The sequence below is a fragment of the Oryctolagus cuniculus genome, chromosome 13 (genome assembly GCF_964237555.1).
Source record: "Oryctolagus cuniculus chromosome 13, mOryCun1.1, whole genome shotgun sequence".
NCBI lineage: Eukaryota > Metazoa > Chordata > Mammalia > Lagomorpha > Leporidae > Oryctolagus > Oryctolagus cuniculus.
In genome coordinates, this window is record NC_091444.1 from 54,281,528 (window position 1) to 54,302,108 (window position 20,581).

Here is a 20,581-nt window from a genome sequence, read left to right on the forward strand (position 1 = left end):
TGGAGCTCAGATGAGCTGAACTAGTTATGTCTACACTGGCTTCAGCAGCCGCTATATGCCAACTCGCCTGCCCAGAACAGCTGACCAGGGTCAGAAGTGGAGACACGGGCATGGCAGAGTTCTTCCCAATGGATGCCAAATAGCCAGTGTGGTAATCAAATCCCACATTTCAGAAACTGGAATTAACTAAATGAACCAGCAGAGACCTCTCTGGATGTCCAGGCAGAGTCGGATATTTTGAAAATATATAAAGTGCAATTCCTAGTTTCTTTAACTCCAGAAATAAAGTCTCAATCCTTGGAGACTATAGAAACTTAAAGCCAGAAAGATTCTTAAGAAATCTTATATTCTAGAGCTTTCATTGGACACCAAAGAGCACCAAGGCCCAGAAAAGTAAAGTGATTGGCTCAAGATCACACAGCATCAAGATGACAAGAGTCACAGAGGTAGCTTGCATCTCCTTATCTGTAACCCAGGATTTCTACTGCATTATCATAACGAGGGCCAGTGCAGTGGGCAGGACAAGATGTTCTTCATACCCTCAGAAACTGTTCCTGCCAGGGGTCCGGAATACACTACAGTGGCCCCAGGCCCTGTAGAAGAGTCTTGTGAGGGTTGCATGTGGGCATTTTTACCCAGGAGGTCATGTGGTTTTCTGAAAGGGGAAGCATTTCTATCTTTCACCATATTTTCAAAGAGGTCCCATTGCACAAGAAAACTAGTAGCTGATGAACTAGAGTATGTTGGCAAACTTCTTCTGTAAAGACTCAGGAAGTAGTGGCTGGTGTTTGTGGTACAGTGGGTTAAGCCACCTCCTGCAATGTCAGCATCCCATATGAGTGCTGGTTCGAGTCCCTGTTACTCCACTTCTGATCCAGCTCCATGCTAATGGCCTGCGAAAGCAGCAGAATATGGCCCAAGTGCTTGGGTCCCTGCCACCCTCATGAGAGAACTGGATGAAGCGCCTGTCTTCATGTGGCCCTGTCCCAGTCACTGTGGCCATTTGGGGAGTAAACCAACAGAAGATTTCTTTCTATCTCTGTCTCTCCCTCTGTCACTCTGCTTTTCAAATAAATAAATAAAGGGCCATCACTGTGCTATCGCAAGTTAAGACTCAGCCTACAGGGGCCAGCACCATGACGTAATAGACTAAGCCTCCAGCTGCGGCATCAACATCCCATATGGGCACCAGTTAATGTCCTAGCTGCTAGATTTCCAATCCAGATCCCTGTCAATGGCCTGGGAAAGCAGCAGAAGATGGCCAAAGTGCTTGGGCCCCTGCACCCACATGGGAGGCCCAGATGAAGCTCTTGACTCCTGGCTCCAGTTTGGCCCAGCCCTGGCCATTGCAGCCATTTGGGGAGTGAATTAGCAGTTGGAAGAACTCTCCCCCTCTCTGCCTCTGCCTCTCCCTCTATGTAACTCCACCTTTCAAATAAATAAATAAATCTAGAAAAAGAGAGAGAGAGAGACCCAGGAAGTAAACATGTTGGCTTTACAAGAGCATGGTCTCTGTCCCAGCCACTGAACTCTGCACTTGTAGTGTGAAAGCATCCATGCAGCAAAAAGAGAAGACAGACACAGCCATGTTCCAATAAAACTTTATTCACAAAAACAGGCTGTGGACCAGATTGGGCACGTCTCCCCTTCCCCCACCAGCAGTTAAGCCAATCCCTGAACCTGAGGATATGACCAGCTTCCTTTCCATTACGTCACATTCTGCTGCTGCCCTTTCTGTTGGGTGAACTGAATGAGACTGGGATTCCTGGCAGTGGACTCAGCCCTTAGCCAAGGACCACCCAGGAAGGGAGGAAGCACATAAAAGGAATTCGTTTCACTTTTTCATGAACAACAACAAGTTCTTTGAATTCGTAATTAGAAACTCTCTCTCTCTCTTTCTGTCACACACACACACACACACTGAGGTTACTGCAACTCATTTCCTGCTGCCCTGCTTGCAGTGTATTTTGAGCAAAATCATTGTTGACCGTGGATGATGACCTTTGACCTCTGGCGGCTGCCTGCAATATACTTTCCTGACTCATTTGCATATAGGCTGTTCAAAACCTGCTGGCACATTCATCCTACAAGAAAATCTCAAGACAGAAAGCAGTTTAGGAAGAACTGTTTTTCCCTCCTGTTGTGAGCCTAGAACCTCTTCAATTCAAGTCAACAAGTCTACACTGAGCACCTCCTATCTACCCTGAGTGCCCCGGGCTCTGAGGAGGGCTGGCTTCTGCCCAGAGCACAGGGCCTGGGGCCCAGGACGGCAGTCCTCTGCTCTTGCTCAGCCCTAGCTGTCCTGGGATCCCAACCAATCCTCACCGGCTACCTTGCTGGGAGTCTCTCTCTGCCCTGATTCGGAGAGGGGTGGAGAGAGGCCAGGCAGTGTCCCTCTGACCTCACCCCTTCCAAATTCCAGCAGCAAAAGGACTGAATCAGTCCCCAAAGTGAAAGCAGGTGAAACGAAAGCGTTTCCACTTGTGTGACTAAGTTCTCAATACAAGCTATCCGTGTACACTAGAAATATCATCTGTGGATAACAGCTTAGAGTTGGGAGTGTGTTCTTTGGGTTGGTTTAGACCCCTTTTCACAAGAACACACACCTCTCCGAGGAAGACAGACAACAAGTGCCAGAGAAGGGAGGCTGGGAGGTCTTGGGCCACGCTGTGGGGTGGGGGCGCCCTGGGCGGCCAGATGCCTCTGCCCCCTCCATCCAGCTGGCTCCTGCTCAGGCCCATTTCACATCTCCAAGGCTTCCCGAGGGTTCCTTTTTCTCTTTCTATCAGGACGAGTTTCCCAGACTTCTCATGGAAAATCCCTGAGCCGGCCACTTCCTGTTTTTATTGTGTTTTCCTCCCCCACTCATAGACCCTTTGACCTTTTGTCCTTTGTTGTGATTCTCCCTCTCCAGGGCGCCCAGGCTGAATCCCAGCCCCAAGGAGTCCTTAGCCCGCGTGGCCACTGAGGACAAGCAGTCTGCCTGCCCAGCCCGGCTCACACGCTGCGTGTGCTGAAACAAAGCCTTTCTCCCAGGGCTCTCAGAGTTGCTTCCTCTCCTGAAAATGGGGTGCTGGCTTTGGAGATGCCCGCTCGTCGTGAATGTGAGTCTTGATCACCATTGAGTCCTGAAGCTTCTGGATCCACTTTTAATTGGAGCTAGGAGTTTTTTTCTGCTTTGTTTTGACCACACTTCTATCCAGGAGTATGCCCTGTTCTTTTTCCTTTCTACTGTTTGTCCCCTTCCTCTGGGCCCTGCATTCCTGGCATATTTGGACAGAGCAGGGCTGGCCTGAGGCCACTTTTCTAAGTATCTTCTCAGTCCTACAGTCCTGCTTCCAACACAGTCTCTTTGCTTTGTTTATTCTGGACTTCCCACTCCCAGGCAAGTGCCAGATGCGGGGCAGGACCATGGAGTCAGACTTCCACAGACACCAAGGCACAAACAACTGAGCCACGGTCGCCATGGGTAGCGGTGCTCAAACAAGCTGGCTGGAAACTCCAGCCCACAACCTCCAAAGGGGGAACATGCAAAACGATCAGACAAAGGAGGGGTTAACCTTGCGCCGCCATCTTACGGGGAATTTCCCCCCAACACATTTGGCAAAGTAAAAGGGAAGAAAGAATCCCGAACTGTGAGTCCCCCACTGCCCTCGATGAGTTCTGGAGCACCGGCCCACCGTGGGGGTCTGGTTACAGGCTCGGAGGTCAGCACTATTTTCTCTCGGCCACTGTCTCCCCGGGTGACCTTTGCTAGGACAAGCTCCTCGCTCAGCCTCCACGTCCCCTCTCTGGAGGTGCCAGAGACGGCTGTACAGCGTGGGCGACATCAGGGTGCTTCCGGCCCGAGTGCAAGCCAGCAGCACCTGCCATGACCTCATGTTCCGTGGAGCCCCGCTAGGCCTCCCTTAAATCTTACCTCGAGGAAAGGTCAACCCAATTCAGATCAGAGGAAAATCTGAAGTTTACTCTATCCTCTAAATTGTTTTCAAGTTCCCATGGGGGAAAGAGATTGATTCATTTTGTTAATAAGCAAAGGTCTTATTTTTCCACCTTCAGTCGTATAAACGTCAAAGGGGGGAAAAAGCCTTCGTATTCAATCAAAAAACAGTTCCAGCATTTTTAAAAAGTCAAGTGGAGATAAAACAGATGATCCACCAGAAGGGGGAAAAAGGAGGCTTAGCTCCAAAGCCATCATACCTTAAATTATCTAATGTTTAACTCCCTCCACAAAGCCCTCCTGGAAGTGTTTGCCTGTGTTCAAGAACAGTTAGCAGCGAAGGCAAGAGCAACAGCCTTGATCCTTCTAGGATTCTTGTAACTTTGGATGAATGAAGCCACTGGACTAAGAAAGCTGAGGAGGATGAGGGAATGCACTTACATGGAACCATCATACAAAATCCACCCCATGTTCACAGCAACATTATTCAGTAACGGCCAAAGGTGAATTCGACCTAAAGGCCTAGCAGGTAAGTAGATGAATAGATGCAAGGATGAATGGATTAACAAAGTATGACATAGGCTGAATATTATTCAGCCTTAAAAAGGAAGGAAATTTATGTATGTATGTATTTGAGAGACAGAGTGACAGTGACAGAGGAGAGGCAGAGAGAGAGAGAAAAATCTTCCATCTGCTGGCTCACTCTCCAAATGCCCACAACAGCAAAGGCTCAGCCAGGTTGAAGGCAGGAGCCAGGAAATCCATCTAGGTCTCCCATACGGGTGGCAGGGTCTCGAGTACTTGAGCCATCATCGCCTATCTCCCAAGCGCATTAACAGGAAGCTGGATAGGAAATCAGAGACCAGACTCAATCTTAAGGCCCTCCTTTAGGGGATGTAGGTGTCTGAGGAGACAGCTGAGCCCACTGTGCACCCCAAAAACAAAGGAAGCTCTGACACAGGCATCAACATGGATGAACCTTGATGACACTATGCTAAGTGAAATCTGCTAGTCACATAAGGACAAATACTGTGGGATTCCACTTACAGGAGGCACCTAGAGTTGTCAAATTCATAGAGACAGAAAGTAGAATGGTGGTTTCTTAGGCCTGGGCGTGGGGAGGGGACAAGGAGGTGTTTAATGGGTACAGAGTTTCAGTTTTGCAGAATGACAAAGCTCTGGCGATCAATGGCGGTGATGGTTGCACAGCAACATGAATGCATTGAATGCCGCTGACCCATGCACGTTAGAAGTGGTTAAGGTGGTAGATTTTATGTTGTGTTATATTTTACCACAATTTTTTTAAAAAGTTTAACTAAAAATTTTAAAATTTCTGAGTTCTGGGTAAAAAATTCTGAGTGACCAGGATTTAAAGACAGGCCCCTGTCTTCCCAGGCCCTTCTCTGCGGAGCACTGGCAGTGCCTTTAATTTAGAGCCCCCACGTGGTCACGCAACATGCAACCAAATGCTCCTTTTTCTGCTTCAGAACTTAGCTGCAGCTGCCACATCCACATCCACGGGGAGAGAACGGGCAGCTCCCTGCCCCATCGGACTGGTGGAAAAAAACCAAGGGGTCATGGAGGTTAAGTAACTTGCTCAAGGTCACACAGTTCACAGGGTCTGCCCCCAGCTAAAAGTGCCTGGTGGAGCTGCCTCCAGATTTATAGCCCCGCAAAGTACTGGATAAACACAGGACAAAACCAGCATTTGTCTCTGCGGAGAGCGGAACGTGCCAGGACAGAGCTTCCAAAATTCTAAAACCAGGGCCACGGGGCAAAAACCACCCGGAAGTACTTCACGTTCTTCCACTCAAACAGGGTTCATGGAGCACTTCCTGTGGGCTAGGCTGTCTGCTGAGCTCAGCGTCGGTGTCCTTCCTGGTTTCCCCCAGTATGCTGGGCCACGGAGGAGGACACAGGATGCAGGCATTCAACAAGCAACTGCAAAACAGGGGGGCGAGGGTGGAGACGGGAAATAGACGGGAGCACAGAGGACAGCTCCAGACCCACCTAGAGCGGCGGAGCCATCGCTGAGGCCAGGGCAGCCATGTGTGTTGCCTGCGCAAAGGCCCAGGACACAGAGAGCCTGGTGCCTTCCGGAGAACCATCCCTCTGCTCTCTCACGTCCGTTTTCCTCTGAATGCGCCATCCGTCTCCCCTCTTAGGAACATCCCCACGAGTCCCACGTCCACCTCAGTTGCCTCCTTATAGTAGTCCACTGCAGCTGCTGTAGCATGGGCCCACGGACTGGGCGGCTTCAACTACAGAAATGTATTCTCTCCCAGTTCTTGGGGCTGGAGGTGAGAGACCCAGGGCTCGTTCCTCCCCAGGCCATGAGGCAGACTCATCCCAGTCCTCTCCTCCAGCTTTTGGCGGCCTCAGGCACTGCTGGGCTCACAAATGGCCTCATCTCCCCACTTGTCTTCCCATCATCCTCCCTCTGGGCATGTCTGTCTCTGTGTCCAAATTTCTTCTTTTTATAAGAAACACAGTGTCTCTACCAACATGGCCAAAAGGCATTCTTTAGAGAAATGAGAAATGAAAGCTGATAAAGCTCATGAGAGAAAACTCAGAATCCACCTTCCTTAGAAATCTCACAAAAACATACCCAATAGTTTATGATAGGGTTGCCATCAGGTAAAGATATAGCTAGATATATAAACACACATATATTTGAACCCCGTGTGGGTATATCTCAGCATACACATAAATACATATATAAGGGTAACGGCAAAAAAAGAAACATCCTAAATGTTCATCAGTAGGCGACAGGCTAAATCAGGGGGTGATAAACCATGGCTTGTCGACAAAAATCAATCCAGCACCTATTTTTGTAAATAAAGTTTTATTGGCATATAACTGCACCTGTTCATGTACATATTTTTCTTTGACCACTTTGGAGCCATAGCAGCCAAGTTGAACATTTGGAAAACACAGCATCTGGCCCATAAATCCAAAAATATTTCTGAGCTGGCCGCTTACAGAAAAAGTTTGTTGATCCCTGCGTTCAGTTCCTCTAAATGCAGCTATTAAAATGGTCGTGTGAGTCTGTGATCATAGTTTTGCAAAGAAGTCCATGATGTATTACTAAGTAAGAATATTGGGCAGCCATTTGGTGCAGTAGCTAAGACACTGCTTGGGATGCCCACATCCTATATCAGAATGCCTAGATTCGAGTCCTGGCTCACTTTGGATTCCAGTTTCCTGCTAACGTGTACCCCGGGAGGCAACAAGTGATGGCTCAAATCCTTGGGTCCCTGCCACCCATGTGGAAGACCCAGAAAAAGTTTCTGGCTTCTGACTTTGGCCTGGACCAGCCTTGACATTTGTGGACATTTGGTCAGCGAATCAGCAGGTGGAAGATCTATCTCTGTCTGTCTCTGTGTCTTTCTGTACTTCTGGCTTTTAAGTAAAATGAAAATAAATAAATAATAGGAATTTGGTTTCTTTAAAAAAAAGAGAGAGAGAGAACATCAATAGAAAAACGGTGACTTCATCCTGTTCTTGTAAAAGGAAAACATGCTCAACTAAAATGTGCATACTTCTGTAGAAAAACATGCGTGTTTTTTCCAGAAAGTTCCAGGAGAAGGAAAATAGAGAATTTTTAGAAAATGTCTCTGTATTTTTCTATGCTTTAATTTTTTTAAAATACTGGAAAAGCACTGCTTACTTCCCCCCACCCCCTCGCCCAGTATATGGTGAAGGACATCTCACCAGGAGGGGCGGTGCCAGGGAGACAGCTTGGATTCTAGGGACAGCAGAGGGCCAGGAGAGGCAGCCCCACCAGGGAAGCGGACCTGGCTGACGCCCTGGGGAGGGGGGGCCTCCTGCCTGGCAGCAACTGCTTCCAGCTCCTCCTCCACTTACCCCCCTGCATTCCTTGTGGTCAGGGCTGCCGTAGGGAGCCTCGTGGCCCAACGTCCCCTCCCACTGCCCCCAGCCTGGTGGAGAAAGAGCCCAAAGAGCCCTCGCTCCTGAGTCAGCCCCTGGCCTTCACCCACAGGGGCACCACAGGACGTGGCATGGCAGGAAGCACCAGGTCTCTGAGGAGACGGAGCACAATGTGCAAACATGAATGGCTTATTTTTAGAGAAGTCCAGCCCTCGTGTCCTGGCCCCCCTCCAGGGTGAACCACGGCGTTCCCTCTGACTCAGCTCCCCACACGGACTCGGAGTCAGAGCAACAAGGTCTCCCCTCTCTGACGTGAGCCATGGCCAGTCCCGTCCTTCAGGAAACATCTCTACAGCAGATTCTGAGTTCTTGTGGGCCTGGACACAGGCTGCTTCCAGAAAGAACACAGCCCTTCCCTGGGCTTTGGGACGCAGTGCAGAAACTCCTGCAGCTTCCTGGGTCTCTGCTTGTTGAGAGAACACCTGAGCGACCATCAGCCTTCCCGTGGGACTCCAACAGATGCCGAGGCCCAGGAAACCAGAGCACTGCCTCTCCCTCCTTCTCCCCTCCTGGGCCCAATCCTGGAGCCCTGGTCCACACCCGGGGCCTGGTCCTCGGGCGTTTCTCAGTCTTTCCAATCAGAGTCCACACAATGTCCAGCAAACTAGAGAAACAAAGGGAGCGATTGTCTCCCTGCAGCCCACGTCCTGCTGTGACGAATACAGTGGTTCTAACAGGCGGCAATGTCAGCAACGTCACAGGAAACAGTGCATCGCACAGATGCCTTGAGACGTCTTTCCAGAGAGGCTCCAGACCTGGCGGGTTTGTGTACATGTGGGATGGGAGGAAGGATATGACAAGTGAGAGATGATCTTCCACCCTGAGGCCAGCGTTTCCAGCATTCCAGGGGGTGCAAGGACACAGCTGTCCCTGCCCAGTTGTCCCTGTGTGATTGGAGCTGCAGGTGTCAGTTGTCTCAAAGCAGCGGAGCTTGGGGGGCCCGTACATATCCAGATCTTCACAGAGAAAACGCGCCTGTGCAGCCGGACTGGTGCCTGCATGTCCCCTTTGTACTCGTCTTCCCTGTTCTGCCTCCTCCATCGTGGGCAACATCAGCAGCCCTGGCCCCAGTGAACAAGTCAAGGCCTTGCCGAGTGAGGTCAAGAGCTGGAGCTTCCCCTTATTTTGTTACTAGGCATCATACATCAGCCTTTATTCACACTCCATAAAGTCATAGTGTTTAAGGTGAGTCTCCTCCACACCTATAATTCCCCACCAGAGCAATTTGCCAGGGAGAAAGAGCCCTCCAGCAGGCAGTCGCTGTGAGTCACAGCTTCCTCACAGCCACCGCCCACCCAAAGGGTCACCACTGACAGGCACCCTTGATCCTCAGGCTGCTCTGGGGCTTGGGAGAGTCGACTGAGGCTCACCTCTGCTCACAAGGTCAAGGGACTTTGCACGATGACTAGGAAGGTAGCACCTCTAGATCCTGCCCTTCTCTACTCCCTTGGGCCTTTGCTCCTCATATAGGGCTTACACTTTGGCCTCTGCCATCTGCCTTTCATAGCCTGTTCTACCTTCAAAGGGCACAGCAAGACGCTCCTTCCCCAGGAATGGCTAAAGTCCATGGTATGTGGGCGCACTGGGGACTAAAATCTTCCAGGGTCCCTTCAGGACTATTCGGATAGCCCTAGACAACTCTTTAATTGACATTGCTGCTGCTGCTGCTGCTGCTTCTTTAATTTTATTTATTTATCTGAGAGGTAAAGTTACAGACAGAAAGAGGGAGAGACAGAAAGGTCTTCCATTCACTCCCCAAATGGCCATAACAGATGGAGCTGGGCCAATCCAAAACCAAGAGCCAAGCCGGCGCCGCGGCTCACTAGGCTAATCCTCCGCCTAGCGGCGCCGGCACACCGGGTTCTAGTCCCGGCCGGGGCGCCGGATTCTGTCCCGGTTGCCCCTCTTCTAGGCCAGCCCTCTGCTGTGGCCAGGGAGTGCAGTGGAGGATGGCCCAGGTGCTTGGGCCCTGCACCCCATGGGAGACCAGGAAAAAGCACCTGGCTCCTGCCATCGGATCAGCGCGGTGCGCCGGCCGCAGCGCGCCGGCCGCGGTGGCCATTGGAGGGTGAACCAACGGCAAAGGAAGACCTTTCTCTCTGTCTCTCTCTCTCACTGTCCACTCTGCCTGTCAAAAAAATAAATAAATAAAAATAAAAAAAAATAATAAAAAAAAAAAAAAAACAAGAGCCAGGAGCTTCTTCTGGGTCTCCCACAACAGGTAGGGGCCCAAGCACTTGGGCCATCTTCTACTACTTTCCCAGGCCATAGCAGAGAGCTGGATCAGAAGAAGAACAGCCAGGATATGAACTGGTGCCCATATGGGATGCAGCGCTGCAGGCAGAGCCTTAGCCTAATATGCCACAGCACTGGCCCTGTGACTTTGCTTCTTTAAGACTTGGTTTTCTTATCTGCCAAATGGCACAGTAGGAGTAAATATTTTTTAAGTTCCCACCCAGCTCTAATATACTAAAAATCTATGATGATCTGGATTTTCATGTTCACAGACAATGTCTGGTCCTACCCACGCTTATCGATGGCCACCAGATGAAAATCACTGAGATCCAACCTAAACACCTGCCCAGTGGTCTTCCATGTACATCACTATTTTCATTGGAGCCTCATCAGACCTCTACGATGGGGATAGTCTGTGTCACAGTCACCCTTTCAAGATGAGAAAGTTTGTCAACAGCCATAGAGCTGATCAGCAGCGGAACTGAGGCCCCAACGTGGTCTCCTGACCCGGAGGCCAGTGCTCCATTCAGCAAATCCACTTCTCTCCCTCTGTGTGTCTACACAGCTGTGGACACCTCCAGCCAAAGATGGAGCTTCCCCCCTGCAACAGGAGACCAGCTGGATAGGATAAAAAGAATGGGAAAGACAGGAAGGCCTGTTCTGCCTCCATTTTGGCTAACAGAGGGTTGGCCGGATTCCAATCATAGCCAGCCATCTGACACTGTCTAAATTAAGCTCCATTCTCCCCATTCCCTGCCTCCTTCTTAGTCTCAGGGATCTAATGGGTACAGGGGATCTAATGGCCCTGTTCTGGGGATACTTACACCTGTCTGTTCAGGTCAGACATGCAGCAGCGAAAAATTCACAAAGGAGCCTGACATCACCTCATACTCCGACTCCACCCCCAGAAAGCAGCAAAGGAATAGCAAAGGCATAAGCCATTGTGTGGATTTAAATCAGGGGCCTCCTCCAGCTTCCCAGTCCCATGTCACAATGTGCCAGAATCAGGGAGAAGAGGGCATTTTCTCCAGGGACCCCATGAGCCTGGGGTCTGCTAAAGGCAATAGGAGATGTGCTGGGGGAGGGAAGGAGGGATCTGTGTCTTGTCAGAGCTAGAAATTGCCCAGAACATCAGCTCACACCACCCATCCTTCATCCGCAGGTCCCTCAGTCTCTGCTGTGGCTCAAACTGGAAAAGACGCAGCCTTCTCAAAACATTTACATTTCTGCCAGGCAAAGATTCATGTGACTTTGAATCCCAAAGTACACAGGTTTTCGTGGGAAGATTAAAAGAGGATTCTGATCATTTCATGACAAATTAACCAGTCCTGCCAAATGTCATTTAAAGGGAGAGAAAAAAGAAGAAGAAAAATTCTTATTTTGTCCACTTGAATTTTTTTTAGGACTCCTACATGTATCAGTTTTATAACTTCACCAGCAACTTTTGATTGGAGCTTAATTAAAAGAAAATAGAGAGTAAGGTCAGCCAGTTTTTGCAGAGAGAGCAAAAAGAGGTCACCAAGGGCTAGAAACAGACCTGCACAATTTGACAAGGGCCCAAGATTCATGAAAGGGTGTTATGAGGCCAAACCTACTCAGAGACCTCTGAAGATACAGGGGGACAATGTCTTCTCACATGAGTTGAAATGTTCTCCTAGTCCAGTGCTTAAAACACATACACCCTGATACCCTGCCCCCAGCAGGATTAGTTAATCTGTACTTCACATGCCAAAGGGGCAGTCCTCAATGTTTCTACCCATTAAATACCTTTCAAAAGCCTGGATTCATGAAATACAGCTTCACCTATTCACAACTCAACCCAAGTTGTTAGATTTGAAAGTCAGAATAAAGCATGTACATTCTGTGTAGCATGTCCATACTACTGAATACAATGCTTTTATGCTATTGGCCCTGACCTTGAAATATTATTAGAATCTTTTTTTTTTACCTGAGGCAAGATCTGAGAAATTTTATTTGGGTTTTGATAACAGATGCTATAAGGATAGCAGCCTACAATAAAGCAGGTCTCCTCTGACTGATGGAGACTATGAGGCAGAGAGACAAGCAAGTGCAGAAGGTGGGATGGGGAGATGTCCACAACCAACCCCACAACGTGAAGCCCATGTTCCCCACCTACAGCTGAGTCAGTTGTCAGTGAAGACGGTAGGTGGTGAAATGTAAACAGAGTCACAAGACTGAGAATATAATACCTGTACTTCTCAAGACCTACCAAGAATTGGCTTTCCTTTCATATGCTAGTGTAAGTTAATATCTTAGTGGTCCCTATGAAAGAGAAGGGTGGTCTCAGGGGTCAAAGACACAGGAATGGCACCATTGTCTTGGCAATTTGAGATTGTCCACAGGGCTATCTTGCTGAATATTGTCAATGACGAAATAAAGGATAACTGCTTATTCTTTAATAGTGGATATGATTTGATTGCCAAGAGAAGGCAGTATAGATCTGAAGACCATGGCTTCTTTCCAATCAGCACAGGAGTTTTGACCTGCTTCATTTCCAGCCTGGCCAGTTCACCCCTCCATAGCCAACCTGTGGTCACCCACTCTGGGGAAGTCATCATATTGATGCCAAACTTAGTGCAGATACCAGATCGGCATATCGCAGTACAGCCCAGAATTTCTGAGCACAAGTGATCCTCCTGCTTCAGTCTTCCAAGTGGCTGGGACTACAGGTACTAACCACTGCATCTGACCATTGGTTTTCCTGAGTAGTGATTAGGGTCACTGGAATGACCCTAATCAAGGGACCGTTTCAGTATGAAGGTGGCAATATCACCATTATGGTGTGAATATTTGCCCCTCCAAAACTCATACGGAAGTTTTTTGTGTGGCATTTGTTTTTATTAGAAAACCCATTTGGTAAGCACTTGCCTAACCCAGAACAGGGACTGCGTAGCCTCCCAGAGCCCCACAGCTTCCATTTCCTCCTCCACCGGGTGGTATCAAACAGCCTCTGAGGTGCCCCTCCTGGACCCCTGAGACAGTTTCCATTGCCAGCAATATACCAACAGCTTCTGGGGAGGGTCCCAGAGGGCCCCCTAGGTTGCAGGCTTTAGCCAAAGGCATTCTTCTTTGTATGGCTTCACAACAGAAACAAGGATGCCCTCCTTCAAGGCCCGGCCCTTCACTCTGGTTGAGAGCAGGGCAGGATACAGGAGAAGGTGGCTAAGGGCTAAGGGAGAAGAGATTGCATTTGAGATACCCTTTGGTGTCTAGAAGCATCTTGATTTCTTAGAAAATGGCCATGGAGGTTGTGGTGGTGTCATATTTCCTCTTGCTGGACTGGACTACTGCAGTAGCAGGGGGATGCTGATGAAGAGAAGAGTCATGACCCCGAAAGCTGCCTGGTCCAGAAAGGGGGCAGGGGAGACTCTCCTAACAAACTTCCACTGAGCCAGCATTCCTTCCTGTCCAGGTGCACTGGTAGAACCAATCACAATAGGTTCCTCCTCCTGGGCCAGGTCATCACTGAGCTGAAGTTGAAATAACCAGCCTTGAGAGGGCACAGGACCATGGTATGGCAGACATTGCTAGCAGGGGCAGTTGGGTCCCATTCGACACTGAGCATTCTATAGGCAATGCCAAAGTCTTCTGGAGGGAAGGAATCATCCAGTAATTCCATATGTAATGCAGCACTTGAGCCAACATTGTAGATGTACTGTAAGGTCAGGTCTCACACCCCACCACTTATCTGTTCAGCAGCAATTTGGAGACCCAGAGCCTGGCTCCCTACTCTGTTTGAGTGACAGCAAATAGAGACAACACCACAAATGCCAGCAGCCTCATCATGCCTACCCCAAATGCCTCCCCCAGCCACACTGAAATGTAATTGACATTGTAACAGCATGAAGAGATGGGCCATGAGAGCTCCGCCTTCAAGAACGGTATTCATGCCATTAGAAAAGGCCAAGTTTGGATTCCTTTTCTCCCTTTTCCCTTTGGCCATCCATGGTGTGAAAACAGCATTCCGGGGCCAGCACTATGGCTTAGTGGGGCTAAGCCTCCACCTGCGGCGCTGGCATCCCATTTGGGTGCTGGTTCATGTCCTGCCTGCTCTACTTCCGATCCAGCTCTCTGCTATGGCCTGGGAAAACAGCAGAAGATGGCCCAAGTTCTTAGGCCCCAGAAGAAGTTCTTGGCTCCTGGCTTCAAATCAGCCCAGTTCTGGCTGTTGCAGCTATTTGGGGAGTAAACCAGCAGATGGAAGACCTTTCTCTCTATCTCCCCCTCTGTAACTCTAGCTCTCAAATAAATAAATAAAATATTTTAAAAACAAACAAAGCATTCCATCCCAGTGAGGGACACAACATTCAAGGCACCATTCTGGAATCGCAATCACCAAACCTCTTAGTGCCTTGATATTAGACTGCCTAGCCTCCAGAACTGTAAACAATTATAGGTCTATTCGTCATAAATTACCTAGCCTGTGACATTCTGTTGTAGCATCACAAATTATCACTTTCTTTTATGTTCCATTGGTTTAAAAAAAAAAAAAAAAAAAAAAAAAACAATCCATGGGTCCACTAGATGGAAGGACTAGCCACAGAGCAGAAAAGAACAAGTACCCACAAGCACAACCCAAGCAGTTGTGTATTTATTCAAACAATAAACCCCACTACCTTCTTTGCATCTTCCATTGAGCCTTCCTAGAATTCCATTAAGTTATCCTTTAGGAATCCTGCCTTCCCCAATAATCCCATGACCCTGCCTTGATGCAAATTATTTTTCTTCCAGGTGTATGCAACCTATATTGTGCTTCTGTGATCCAAGTCATGCAAAGAGCCAGGTGACTATTTTCCATTATAGCTCACAATCCCAGCTGGTGTTCAACAGACCTATGTGATTTTTACCTGTTTGTGTACTTTCAGTTCAGTTGGTGCCACGTTTTTATTACTCTGTGGTTCATGGCACCCCTTTCAATTTACTCTCCTATGTAATGAGTATAAAATGTACACAAATATATAAACAGAGAAGTAATACATACGTGGCCCCTGGAGGACAGAACTTTTGTTTGAGAGGGACACTGCTAACTGTTTTTAATGTTGAACCATGTGGGCAAAGACCTAACCAAAGAGTACTTTTGAAAATTCTGAAAGGAATGTTAAAGCTATCAAGCAGTTCCTTGACGAGGAAGAGAATGAGGAAGAGAAGTCATCTGCAACAAAGAGTAGGACCCCAGGGGAAAAGAGACACATCTGTCATTTGGTACGGTATGGAATGTAACCTCCTTCCTCCCACCTCAACCAAGAGATTTTAGTAAAAGGCTACAAAGCCCATCAAAACGTTGGGAGTGAGAGCTCCGGATAAATTGGAACTTTCATGTACAGTTGCTAAGAAGGTAAAATGGAGCAGTGATTATGGAAAATAGTTCAGTGATTTCCTCAGAAAGGCAAGAATAGAATGATTACATGATCCATCAAGTCCATACCCAAAAGTATTCAAAGCAGGTCCAAAGAGATATTTGCACACATATGTTCGTGGCAACATTATCTATCCACAGTAGCCAAAATGTAGAAGCAACACAAGTGTTCATCGACAGAGAAATGGATAAACAAAATGTCACCGATACATTGGTGGAATACGCTTCAACATTAGAAAGGAGGGAAATTCTGACACATGCTACAACACGGATGAATCTTAAGGTTGTTATACTAAGGGAAATAAGTTAGTCACAAAATGGCAAATACTGTATGAGGTAGTTAAAAGAATCAAATTCATACAGACAGAAAGTAGAATAGTGGTTGCAGGAGGCTGGGGCGGAGGTGGGGGGAGAATGGGGAGTTGGTGTTTAATGAGTACAGAGTTTCAGTTTTGCATGATGAAAGGAGTTCTGGAGGTGGATGGTGGTGATGGAAGCACAATAGTGTGAATATATTTAACACTATTGAGCTGTACGCTTAGACATGGTGACAATGACAAGGCTAATGTTGTGTTTTACAATTAATTTTCTTTTAGTGTGTAGAAAAAAATCTGAATGAATCAACTGTGTGTGTGTGTGTGTGTGTGTGTGTGTAGTGGGTTGCTTGGGAGATCTGGGGGAGAGAAGATAGATGACAATCTACTAAGCTGACATTCAAGGCGAAGGCAAAATGGACTGGTAACATCTATACAACATCTCTAGGGCACATCTCTAAGATGGGTGCCAGTGATAAGCAAGGCTCAGGGGGCTTATTCAGCTCCAAAAGTATCTTGAACCTCTTCCAACTGTGCTGCCAACCTCTGGCATTCAGCATGGTATCACATGCTTCCCCATAGATACAAAGAGCTATCTAGGAGCCAGCATTGTGGCATAGCAGGTAAGGCCACAGCCTGCAATGCTGGCATTCCATATGGGCACCTGTTTAGGAACAGTTGGTCACCATGCCAAGGGCAGCAGGAAACTGTTGAAAATACTCAAACCAAAGTGTCCCATGATCCAGTCTGCATTTTGGAAGGAACACTGGTACTGCACACTGAATTGGAGGAGGGTGAGATTTGTTGTAGAGAGGTCTATGCATTATTTCCCTGTGTCTGCTGTAACAAATTATCACCAGCTTGGGAGCTTAAAATAATCAATATGGGTTCTTTCACAGTTCTGGGGAACAGAAGTTCAAAATCAGCATTCCTGAACCAAACTCAAGGTGTTAGCAAGGCTATACTCCTTCCAGAAGCTCTAAGGCATAGCCTGCTCATTGCTTGCTTCCAGCTTCTGGTGGCTGTCAGCATACATTGGCTTGTGGCTGTAAAATCCCAGTCTCTACCACTGTCTTCATGTCCCTTGCATGGTATGTCTAATCTTCCTCTGCCTTTTTTGCATAAGAATACTTGTGATGGTGTTTAGGACCCACCAGGATAATCCGGAATAATCTCCTCCTCCTTAAATCCTTTGCTAAAACCCTATGTATTGTTGGTAACAATGCAAGATGGCACAGCCACTATGGAAAAAAGTATGGCAGGTCCTCAAAAAATTAAGAAAGTTACCATATGGTCCAGCAATCCCACAAGTATACCCAAAAGAATTGAAAGCAGAGTCTCAAATGGATATTTGCATATTTGTGCTCATAGCAGCATTATTCACAATAACCAAAAGATGGAAACAGGAGCCAATGTTGTGGCACAGGGGGTTAACTTTTAACACAGCATCCTATACCAGAGTGCTGGTTCAAGTCCCAGCTGCTGCTCTACTCCAATTCAGCTTCCTGCTAATGCATCTGGGAAAGCAGCAGCAAGATAGCCCAAGTGCTTGGGCCCCTGCATCCATGGGGGAGATCCAGATGGAGTTCCAGGGTCCTGGTTTCCCTGGTTTCAGCCTGGCCCAGTCCTGGCCATTGCAGTCATTTGGGGAGTAAACCAGCAGACGGAAGATCTCTTTCAATCTCTCTTCCTCATTATATCTCTCAATAAATCAACTAAATCTTTACTAAAAAGATATAAAAATCTCACATTGATAGATAAATGTATAAATGTGGTCTCATACATCAATGAGATCATCATACATCATCATACATCAATGTGGTCTCATATATTCAGCCTTTAAAAAGAAGGAAGTTCTGGGAACAGTACTGTGTGGCTCAGCAGATAAAGCCACTAGCTACAGAGCCAGCATCCCATATGGGTACTGGTTCAAGTCTCAGCTGTTCCATTTCCAATCTAGCTCCCTGCTAATGCACCTGGTAAAACAGTGGAAGATGGACCAAGTACGTGGACCCCTGTAACCATGTGAGAGACCCAGATGAAACTCCTGGCTCCTGGCTTCAGCCTGGCTCAGCTCTGGCCATTGTGAACATCTGGAGAATGAACCAGGGGATGGGAGATTTCTCTCTCTCTGTCTCTCTCTCTAACTCTGACTTTCAAATAAATAAATAAACCTTTCAAAAAGAAGGAGGAGGAGGAACTCTGACACATGCTACAACACGGATGAACCTTGAGGACACTGTGCAAAGTGAAGTCAGCTAATCACAAAAGGACAAATACATATGATTCCATTTGTATGAGATACTTAGAGTAGTCAAATCCAGAGAGAAGAAAGCAGAATAGCAGTTGCCAAACTGGGAAGAAGCTGAAATGGGAGTTAATCTTTACTAGGTACAGAGTTTCATTTTCACAAGATGAACAGTTCTTGGTGTGGATGGTGATGATGGTTGTGTAAGCTATGAATGTACTTAATGTCCTAGAATGGTACATTTAAAAATGGTTAAGCTGATGTTTGATTATGGGTATTATACCATAATTTCCAAAAATTTTATTCCTTAACTTAATCACATATGCAAAAATCTTCCCATATAAGGTAATATCCACAGTTTCCTTTATATGTGTGTGGCCAGCATTCTGGCTACAACAACCAGTGAGGAGACTGCTCTGGTCTTCCAGAGAAGAAAGAATGGTGGCTTTCTCTAGACTGCAGGCAGTGAGGATTCCTGAGCTGCTAGGAAGCACAGAGAGCAGGCCCTGGGATAGGGGGAGGGAGGTGTAGTGTTTGGCATCCTGGTGTAGGGCAGGGCAACTCACAGAACTTGGGAATGCTGAGAGGAAAAACAGAGTGGGGCGAGGTGGCTAAGGGGAGGGTATGGAGGTGAATTTTAGATGCATTTAGAGATATTAACCCAAAACAGGGCCACCAGGTAGAGACCCCTCTAAATCTTGAGACCCCACACAAATGGATGGGGGGAGTCTGGGAGGGTCATGTTCTATATCAGCTAGCATTGGTGGTCCCTCAAAGAGGAATGGCTGGAGAGGCCTAGACTAAGTGGGAGACCAAATTGTCACTTTCTCACCCTCTGTGGATGTGTCTGTTGCTCTATAAAAGTGAAGGACACAAACTGAACAGATCCAGACCCACACAGGGAGCCCTGACTGTGCCCAGCGCCACTGCTCTTAGTGCTTCAGCGACATTATTGCGCCCAGAAAGCTGTCAGAGCACACCCTTGCCTTTCCCGTGTTATGGATGGGAGAAACCAAGGCACTAGGAGGCTAAAGTCACCTTCCCAAGGTCACACAGCCATAATGATGCAGCCTGGATTTCATCGCAAGCACTCTGGCTCCAGATGCTGCTCCCTTAGCTAACATTGAACAGTGCCTCTCTTTTCTCCACAAAACCCTTCCCCAAACCAACTCCAAAGCCAACAGCAAAGACCCCAATAATTAATACAGCTGAGATAAGTTTATTCCTGATAATGGGCCACATGTCAGGTAACAGGCCAGGCACTGCCACTAGAATCCTAAGACACAAAGCCCCAGGCATTGAGATGCTCCCTTAATTGGTGGTCGGATGCCGCTGACTAATGAGAAGAGGTAAGTGAGGAACAGAAATGACAGATAAAGTACACTTCTGGAGCTACCGAGTTTCCATTTCAACAATCAATTCCCTTCCATAGGGAGGGCAGAAAACCTGGCAGGAAAGCAGCTCTGTGGGCCAGTGCTGGGAGGGCACTCAGTTTTGAAGCAGATGGAAGGGTCTGGAAGCACATGGCAGCAGCTAGAAGTGGGGAACCACGATGGAGGAGGGATGCTGGGGAAGAATGAGTGTGAGACTCAGACCAGAGCAGGCACCAAGAAGCCAGGGTCAGGGCTCAGGGAGTCTGGGAAATGGAGACTGCAAGGAATAGGGGCAGGTAGTGAGAACCATGACTCCAACTGAATACCGGGGGTCCAGGAAGGCTCGGGCAGCTCTGCCAGGCCAGGCCACAGATGCTGAGTGACGACAGCCTTCCACGAGGGCGAGGCCATCTGTGATGAAATGTCCACCCACCACCACACCAAGCCTCCCTCCCTGGCCTCACTCCTTTCCCGCTGTAGGACCTGGGCTCGGGGAGCCCTGACAAAGAAGGCCCATCAGAACAGCAGTGATAGGGAAGGTGACTCAGATGCCTCAAGTCAAACTTCCACCTGGCCTTAAAGGGAAAAGTCTTCATGAAACAGAACTTCAGGAAAAAACAATGACCAAAATGGGAGAATCAAGTCACAAATGGCTGAAATCAATGGTGGTTTTCCAAGGACGGCTGAGACCATCAGTGTAGGGGGGCAGGTCATGACTTTCATACAAGACAGACTCAACCATGTCTTCTTTTGTTGTGGTAAAATACACACAACAGGAAAGTCACCGTCTCCACCCTTCGGAAGGGTACCGTCCAATGGTCTGAAACACCGTCACGTTGCTGTGTGGCCATCACCACCACCCATCCCCATGACACTTGTCTTTTGTGAAACTGAAACTCTGTACCCATTAAACAATCGTCCCTGTACCCTCTTCCCTACAACCACACTTTTTTTTTTTTTTTTTTGACAGGCAGAGTGGACAGTGAGAGAGAGACAGAGAGAAAGGTCTTCCTTTACCGTTGGTTCACCCTCCAATGGCCGCTGAGGCCAGTGCGCTGCAGCCGGCGCACTGCGCTGATCCAAAGGCAGGAGCCAGGTGCTTCTCCTGGTCTCCCATGAGGGTGCAGGGCCCAAGCACTTGGG

At 48.0% G+C, this 20,581-nt stretch overlaps 1 long non-coding RNA gene and 1 pseudogene across 2 annotated transcripts in view; both read right to left on the bottom strand.

Moving 5' to 3' along the window:
* The window catches only part of LOC103350930 (uncharacterized), a 221,316-nt gene that overhangs the window by 129,316 nt on the left and 71,419 nt on the right, over window positions 1–20,581 (bottom strand). The gene's annotated exons all lie outside the window — the stretch shown is intronic.
* LOC138844976 (translocon-associated protein subunit beta pseudogene) lies at window positions 13,252–14,067 on the bottom strand (annotated as a pseudogene).